The sequence below is a fragment of the Hordeum vulgare genome, chromosome 5H (assembly GCF_904849725.1).
Source record: "Hordeum vulgare subsp. vulgare chromosome 5H, MorexV3_pseudomolecules_assembly, whole genome shotgun sequence".
Classification (NCBI taxonomy): Eukaryota; Viridiplantae; Streptophyta; class Magnoliopsida; order Poales; family Poaceae; genus Hordeum; species Hordeum vulgare.
The window spans coordinates 144,656,287-144,664,734 of NC_058522.1; positions in this window are offsets into that span (position 1 = coordinate 144,656,287).

Consider the following 8,448-nt stretch of genomic DNA (forward strand, 5'->3'; position numbering starts at 1 on the left):
CTACTCATAAAATTGTCAAGATAAGCGTGAGTGTCATGGACGGCATTTACGTATGGAGACGGAATGATTCCACGATTGTGTATTGTTGTGGTGTTAGTGGACTCGTGTGCGAGAAATCAAGTTGTCAAAATTATTTAAAAATGCAAGTTGTCCAGCCACGAGTCAAATGTTGGCTTTCCGCATGAAACCCCACCATACCTTGTTGATACATTGCATGAGTAGTTAGTTATCCTAAAGTCTTGCTGAGTACCTCCGTGCTCATGTTTGCTTAATAAATGTTGCAGAGGTTGCCAATGACCCTAATGGAGGGTTTTTCATAGACATCGATGACGACGAGTAGCTGGTGTCCCAGCTACGATCTGGCCCTAGGTTGGGTCTGTAGTATAGTCAGGCCATGTGCCTTCTAGTTGCACCTGTCTGTACTCAGACAGTTTTAAACACTTCCGTTGGCTTGTAACTGAATGACTGCTATTATGGGTCGTGAGACCCTCACTTTGTAATATTATGTGTGTGGCTCTTCTGAGCCTCTTAAATAAAGCTTGTACGTTTATGGTTATGTTGTGATGCCATCGATGTATCTATACACATCGGTATGCCATGTGTACATGTGTCGTATTTGATATGTATGGGGTTCGATTACCTAGCCGTGAACTTTAGTAGCACTCCTTACAGGGAAATGCCCCTTTGTGGTCCAATGAGCCATGGTAGCTCGCTACTGCTCCGGACACATTGGTTGACCGGCATGTGTCCTTCTTAGCTGCTGTGTTTGTCCCCTTTGGGGAAATGTCACGCGATATAATGGAGTCCTTGTAGCTTGCTACGACTCGTCTACACTCGCTGGTGACCGACACCTACTTTGTTGGGTCATGTTTGCCTGTCCTTGTGCGGTACTTCCACTTTGGTTTATGACTAGACTTGTCGATCCGGGTTCTTTGACATTGGAATGCTAGCGACACTATTGCATACGTGAGTCAAAAGACGCAAACGGTCCCGGCTAAGATAAGGCTGCAGTCGTGGAGTTAACCGTGCGTGAGACTGCAAAGGGATGCGATGTGTTATAGGCTGGATTCCTATGGCTTAGGATCGGGGTCCCGACAGTAGTGCTATATTCTCTGAGTTACTTGGGATTTATATCTGCTAATCACTATGAAGAATCTGAAGGATCCGAAGACCAAAGTCTTGCCCTCAACTACGAGGGGAGGTAAGGAATTGCCATCTAGCTCTGCACTTGATTCACCTTCAGTTATGAGTAAGTTTGCGACATCACCTCCTGCTAGAAATCTTGATATGTCGCCTGTGCTTGATGATGCTTATGATGCTACTGCTAGAGATGCTATGCTTGATACTACTATGCCTGATGATGCTATGCTTGATACTGCTAGAGATGCTATGCTTGATACTGCTTTGCCTGATGATGCTAGAGATGCTATTTTACCTCATGATGCTATGCTTGATACTGCTAGAGATGCTATTTTTCCTGATGTTCCACTAGGAGTGTTCCTTGATGCTCATATTTCTAGAGTTACTGCCAATGCTCGTGATGCTTCTGAAACTACCGATACTATTGAGATAGAACCTCCTTTTGCTCCTCCTAGATCTAGCTCTCCTAGATATGAATTGCCTGATATACCTGAGGGTTATGTTATGGAGGGAGAGATAGCTGAGGATTTTCTTGCGTGTAATGATTCCTATGATGCTGAGAAATTACTTCTCAAGTGGAAGGAAAAATCCCGGGAAGCTGGGATGAAATATGACCCAAAGTTTGCCACTTCACCTATCTTTATCACCGATAAGGATTATGAATTCTTTGTCGATCCTGAGATAATCTCTCTAGTTGAATCTGATCCTTTTCACGGTTATGCGTCTAAGACGGTCATGGCCCATCTTGCCAAACTACATGAAATAGCCAACCTTTTCACTAATGAGGAGAAGCTCCGTCACTACTATATCCTTAAGTTGTTTCCTTTCTCTCTAAAGGATATCGCTAAAGCCTGGTTCACCTCTCTTGCTCCTGGATGTGTGCCTAGTCCCCAGGAGATGGTCTATTACTTCTGTGAGAAATATTTCCCTGCCCATAAGAAGCGAGCTGCCTTGCAGGAAATATACAACTTTGCTCAACTCCAAGAAGAGAGTCTTCCACAAGCTTGGGGGAGGATCGTCCAGCTACAGAATGCTTTGCCTGATCACCCTCTTAAGAAGAACGAGATACTTGATCTCCTCTATAACGGACTTACCGATGCCTCTAGAGACCACCTAGATAGTTGTGCCGGTTGTGTTTTTAGGGAACGAACTGTAGAACAAGCTGAGACTCTACTGAATAACCTCTTGATCAACGATAATGCTTGGACTATTCCCGAACCACCTCCTAAGACAACTCCTAAGGAAAGAGGTATTCTATTCCTCAGTCCCGAAGATATGCAAGAAGCCAAGAAATCTATGAAAGAGAAATGCATTAGATCTGAAGATGTCAAAAATCTACCACCTATCGAAGAGATCCATGGTCTCGATAACCCAATACAGGTAGTAGAAGTGAATTCTCTGCGTAGGTTTGATGAGAGTGATATTCCTTTTGATTAACCTGCTAGCCTATGCTTTGATGAATTTGACAACTTTGTTGCCAAACAACAGAGTTTCAATGATTATGTTAGCAGGCATTTGGAACAAAGTACTCGTATGCTTAGCCATTTAAGTGCTTGTGTAGACAGAAATGTCAATGATCTGAAGCTTCTGAGTAAACATGCCTCTATGATTACTACTCAGGTAGAACAAGTACTTAAAGCTCAGAATGACTTGCTCAATGAATTAAATGACAACTCTGTCAAAGGCATTACTAGAGGAGGCAAAATGACTCTGGAACCTTTGTATCCTGAAGGTCATCCTAAGAAATTGATCAAGATTTACAAGGAGTCAATGCTGATACACCTAGTCATCCTAAGGAGAAGAAGAAGGATGATAGAAACCTGCATGCTAGTTCACCAAATACTGTCACACCGGAAGAACCTAATGATATTTCTGCGTTTGATGCAGAAACACAATCTCGTGATGAACATGAATCTGGTGACAATATGGACAGTGATATTCATAATAATGCTCAACCTAGCAATGATGAGGATGTGGAGATTGAACCTACGGTTAATCCTGATAACCCACAGCCTAAGAAATACGATAAGAATGACTTTACTTCTAGGAAGCATGGTAAAGAAAGGGATCCATGGGTTCAGAGACCTATGCCCTTTCCTCCTAAGCCATCCAAGAAAAAGGTTGATGAGGATATTGAGCGCTTCGTTGAGATGATAACACCCGTCTTTCTGCAGATGCAGTTAACTGATATGCTCAAGATGTCTCTGTATGCCAAGTACATGAAAGATATTGTGACTAATAAACGGAAGATACCAGATCTTGAGATCTCCACCATGCTTGCCAATTACAGTTTCAAAGGTGGGACTCCTAAGAAACTTGGTGATCCCGGAGTGCCCACTATACCTTGCTCCATTAAAGGAAACTACGTAAGAACTGCCATATGTGACCTTGGAGCCGGTGTTAGTGTTATGCCACTCTCTCTTTATCGTAGATTTGAATTGGATAAGTTGACACCCACTGAAATTTCTCTGCAAATGGCCGACAAATCAATTGCTTTCCCTATCGGCATTTGCGAGGATGTGCCTGTTGTGGTTGCTAACACCACTATCTTAACAAACTTTGTTATCTTGGATATTCCTGAGGACGATGCCATGGCTGTCATCCTCGGAAGACCATTTTAAACACTGCAGGGGCTGTTATAGATTGCAACAAAGGAAATGTCACTTTCCATGTCAACGGTAATGAGCACATGGTGCACTTTCGGAAGAAACGATATCAAGTACATCGCATCAATGCTATCGAAAAGACTTCATCGATTCTCATTGGGAGCTTTGAATGCCCTATTCCTCGTGTCAAGATGAAGTATGATTTTCTTGTTGGGGAGATACATATCCCCATTGAGGTGACTTAGTGGCTATTAGAAAATTCTCCGTTCTCTCTTGCGATTTGAGAAAGTTTTTTCATGAGGATTTGATCAACCCCATTGACGGATTTCTTTCGATGACCATGAAATGGATGAATCAAAGAGTCACATACCTCTGTTTTAAGCTTTCATTTTCTCTTGTTTAGAAGAAAAATGATAGAATTCGTTTAGCTTTTCCTGTTTTCTGTTTTAACTTCCCGGAAAAAAATACCTTGAAAATAAAGAAGTTCTCCGATGGTCCTGAAAAGTTAGTATGATTTTTTCTGGAATTTTTGAAAATTTCTCGGCCTAAGAGCTGGCCTGGGGGCCTGACCAGTGGGCCATAAGCCCTGCCACCGCCACCTACCGTCCTGGTGGCGGGGTGCAAGCTTGTGGGGCCCACAGGCACCCCCTCCACTCATTCCAGCTCTCAGCCTCTTCTTCCACCTCCAGAAAAAATTGTTTCGCAGCTCAAACCCGTGTTCTTGCTCATTTGGCTGTGATTTTTGATATCCTTGCTCAAAGCACCATTCTCCAAACCATTTTGGGGAAATTACTCCTTGGTAAGTGATTCATCCATTGGTCCAATTAGTTTTTGCTCTAGTGCTTTATCCTTCACGAATTCTTGCTACCTTGGTGACCCTGTTCTTGAGCTAGAAATGTTGATTTTAGCTGGTTCCAAGTAGTCTTAGCTCCTGATACGGTCTCTAGGCACTAGTAGGAGTAGTTGCTACAAGGTGTGGTGGGTCTTCATTCACTTTTCTCTTGAACTTCAAAAATTTCAGCAAAAGGAAATTATGTTCAGGAGGAAGTTTCATGGTGGTTCCTCAAGTAAGAAGGGTCCTCGTCTCTCTATTCAGGAGCCCGAACCTTTTCAACTAAGGGACGCACCGGTACAACCATGTGAATGGCCTTCCGATGAGTTCATGATCGAAGCAGGTTTCAAGGATGAGTTTGATGCACTTGTCCGCAATGCCGGGTTAGAAGAATTCCTCTCAGATAAATGTGAACAGTATGCTATGCTCACTGCCTCTTTCGTGCGTAGATTTAAATTTTCAGTTGGCCGTGACTCATCCATACTGTTTGATGTGTATGATAAATCCTATACCGTGGATTTGGAGGATTTCAATAGGATTTGCAAGATACCCGATGGGGGTGGTATTAATGATCCTCCTAAGTCTTCGGTCAGAGACTTTGTCTCCAGTATTACTGTTGGAGAAACCAGAGATATCACGCAAGCCACCATAGGAAGCATCCATTTCCCTGCCTTGCACTACCTTGCCCTCTTCATAGGTAGGTGCATTAACGGTAAGGGTGCACATTGTCACTTATGAGCTTCCGACCTTAGTATCCTTAAGAGCACAGTAACAGGTGATAGGAGCTTCAATATGGGAGCTATAATAGCGAGGAGGCTGAATAAAAATGCCAGTGAGGGGGATTTCTTTGGTGGAGTTTATGCTACATGCTTAGCAAATTTTCTTGGAGTATCCATCCGTCCAGAAGACCGTCCTCTCCGTACAGCCTACCTTGATCGTGTCGCTCTAACACACTACCAGTTCCTTGAGAGAGATCATGGATCCCTCCTATACTGCTTGATATTTAACCAGGAGCGTGTTTTCCATATTACCCTTCCTGTTCCTGCTTTCTTTGACTTTCAGGTAAAACGAAGATACTACATTACCATAGGAGAAGCAGAGGAGTATGAGAGGGAGGCGACTGCTGCTCGACTTTGTGAGGCAGCTATTCAGGCAGTGGCTGCAACGCTCCCATATAACACCCATTATGATTTTGGGTTTCGCCAGGACCATCCATGGGAGTAGACCAAGCTAGGCCAAAAGCCTAAGCTTGGGGGAGTACGTGTTCTCACCGACTTTACATCCATGCTTATCCTTTCACTTTGTTAGCCGGTGTTTCCACTTTGCCACTGTATTATCCATGCTAATTTATTTTCATTTTCCTGTTTTCTTGTTTTGTGTCCTTTTGAGAAAACCGAAAAAGATTTTTATTTCTTCTTTTGCTTGTTGGGAGCTTTCCCGTGTAAATAGTTTTCTTTTTATTTGTGTCAAGGTAGAAGATATTGGTTACAATGTTTATTGGTTCTTGCATGCTTACCTGTTTAGCTTTCAAAGAGCCATATTACTTTGTCTTCCCCTTTGTGTTTGCCTGCAGATTCAGCTTAGTCCAATGCGCTTATTATTGTTCACATCGTTTGATCGTGCAAATGAAAGGCAACAATGATGATATATGATGAAGTGACTGAGACTGAAAAGCTGGTATGAACTCTATCTATTTTGTTTTGTAAATATGACTAGCTTGTCGACCCAGATTTAGCTTTGTTGTGAGAGAACCATGTTTGCAATGACAACTTACAGATCATAGTTTCTGATGCCATGCTTATTTAGCTGAGAGCTTATAATGGTTTGTCTTGGATGCCAACATAGATTTTGAGATGACTATGATGTAGTATGATAGAATGGTATTCTCCTGTGAATGTTTCAAGTGGCTTGACTTGGCGCATGTTCATGCATGTAGTTGAAACAAAACCAACATAGCCTCTATGATGTTCGTGTTCATGGTGATTTATATCCTCTTCATGCTTGCATTCGATGTCAGTCAAACTCATTGCATCTTGATGACTGTTGTCGCTCTCTAGTTGGTCACTTCTCAGTCTTTTGCTAGCCTTCACTTGTACTAAGTGGAATACTGCTTGTGCATCCACCTCCATAAACCCAAAAGTTTTCCATTAGAGTCCACCATACCTACCTATTTGCGGTATCTACCTGCCGTTCCAAGTAAATTTGCATGTGCCACACTCTAAACCTTCAAGAAATAATCTGTTTTGCATGCCCGAACCGCTCATGTGGTGACAGAGGGCTATTGCTATCTTCCATGCTAGGAGTGTTATCCTCGACATGTGTTTATTCACAGTCATTCACGAGAAAGGGGTCGATAATTGGAATGCCCAGTTCCACGCTTAAATCGAAAACATAACTGTAAAACAAGACTCCCCCAGGATTGATGTTAGTATGGACGGTACCCGAGGATTCGACTAGCTGTGGAGTTTGATTGATTGGTGGTGGGGGAGTTAAAACTTTACTTTTCTGTTTGGGAACCGCCTATAGCATGGGTAGCATGGAAGATATTGAGAACTCTTGGTCATTGCGTTGACAATGAAAGCATGCCACCCAAAATTATTATCTCTATTTTCAAAGCTTGAGCTCTGGCACCTCTGCAAATGAATGCTTCCCTCTGTGAAGGGCATGTCTATTTATTTTCATGTCGAGTCATCCTCCTCTTATACAAGCACCAATTAGAGAGCACCTCTGTCATTTCTATGCTTTGCTTTTGATTGATATTGAGTATGACTACGACTGGATCTTTGTTGCTATGAATTACAATGTTTAGTCAGCCCTTGATCTTTGAAAGTGCTCTGCATTTATGTTTTGCGGTCTCATAAAGAGCTAGCGAGATACCGCCTATTCATATTGCCTCATGCTTGTTTTGATTGAAGTGTTGGTATTTGAAACTCATTATTATTTGCTTGTTAGCTGATTATGCCATTGATATTAGTTTACCGTGAGACCTTTGTGTCATTTGCTTATGTGGTTAACTTGTGATCTTGCTGAAATTCTGGTTATGACTTAGACCTAGTTGCAACAACAAGATCAAATAGAGTTTGTCAAAGTTTTTCTTTCTCTCTCAGTTTGTCAACTGAGTTGCTTGATGCCAAGCAAGGTTTTAAGCTTGGGGGAGTTGATATGTCTCCACCGTATCTACTTTTCCAAACTCTTTTGCCCTTGTTTTGGACTCTAATTTGCATGATTTGAATGGAACTAACCTGGACTGACGCTGTTTTCAGCAGAATCGCCTTGGTGTTATTTTTGTGCAGAAATCAAAATTCTCCAAACGTCCTGAAAATTTATGGGGAGCAGTTTTGGAAAATAAGAAAAATATGTGCGCCAAGATCCACCTAAGGGGGTGGGCCAGTGGGCCACAAGCCCTGGCTCCGCCACCATCCCGCTGGTGGCGGTGGGCAGGCTTGTGGGGACCACATGGCTCTGCCGCCCCCAACTCCAGCTCTATAAGATCCCTTTCGTCCCAGAAAAAATAAAAAGAGAATTTTTCACCGCGTTTATGATACGGAGGCGCCGCCACCACCTGTTCTTCATCTGGAGGGCAGATCTGGAGTCCGTCTTGGGCTCAGGAGAGGGGAAATCGTCGCCATCGTCATCATCAACCTTCTTCCCTCTCCAATTCCATGAAGCTCTTCGTCGTTCGTGAGTAATTTATTCGTAGGCTCGCTGGGCGGTGATGAGTAGGATGAGATCTATCATGTAATCGAGTTTGTTTTGATGGGGATTGATCCCTAGTATCCACTATGTTCTGAGATTGATGTTGCTACTACTTTGCCATGCTTAATGCTTGTCAGTAGGGCCCGAGTGCCATGATTTTAGATCTGAAATTAT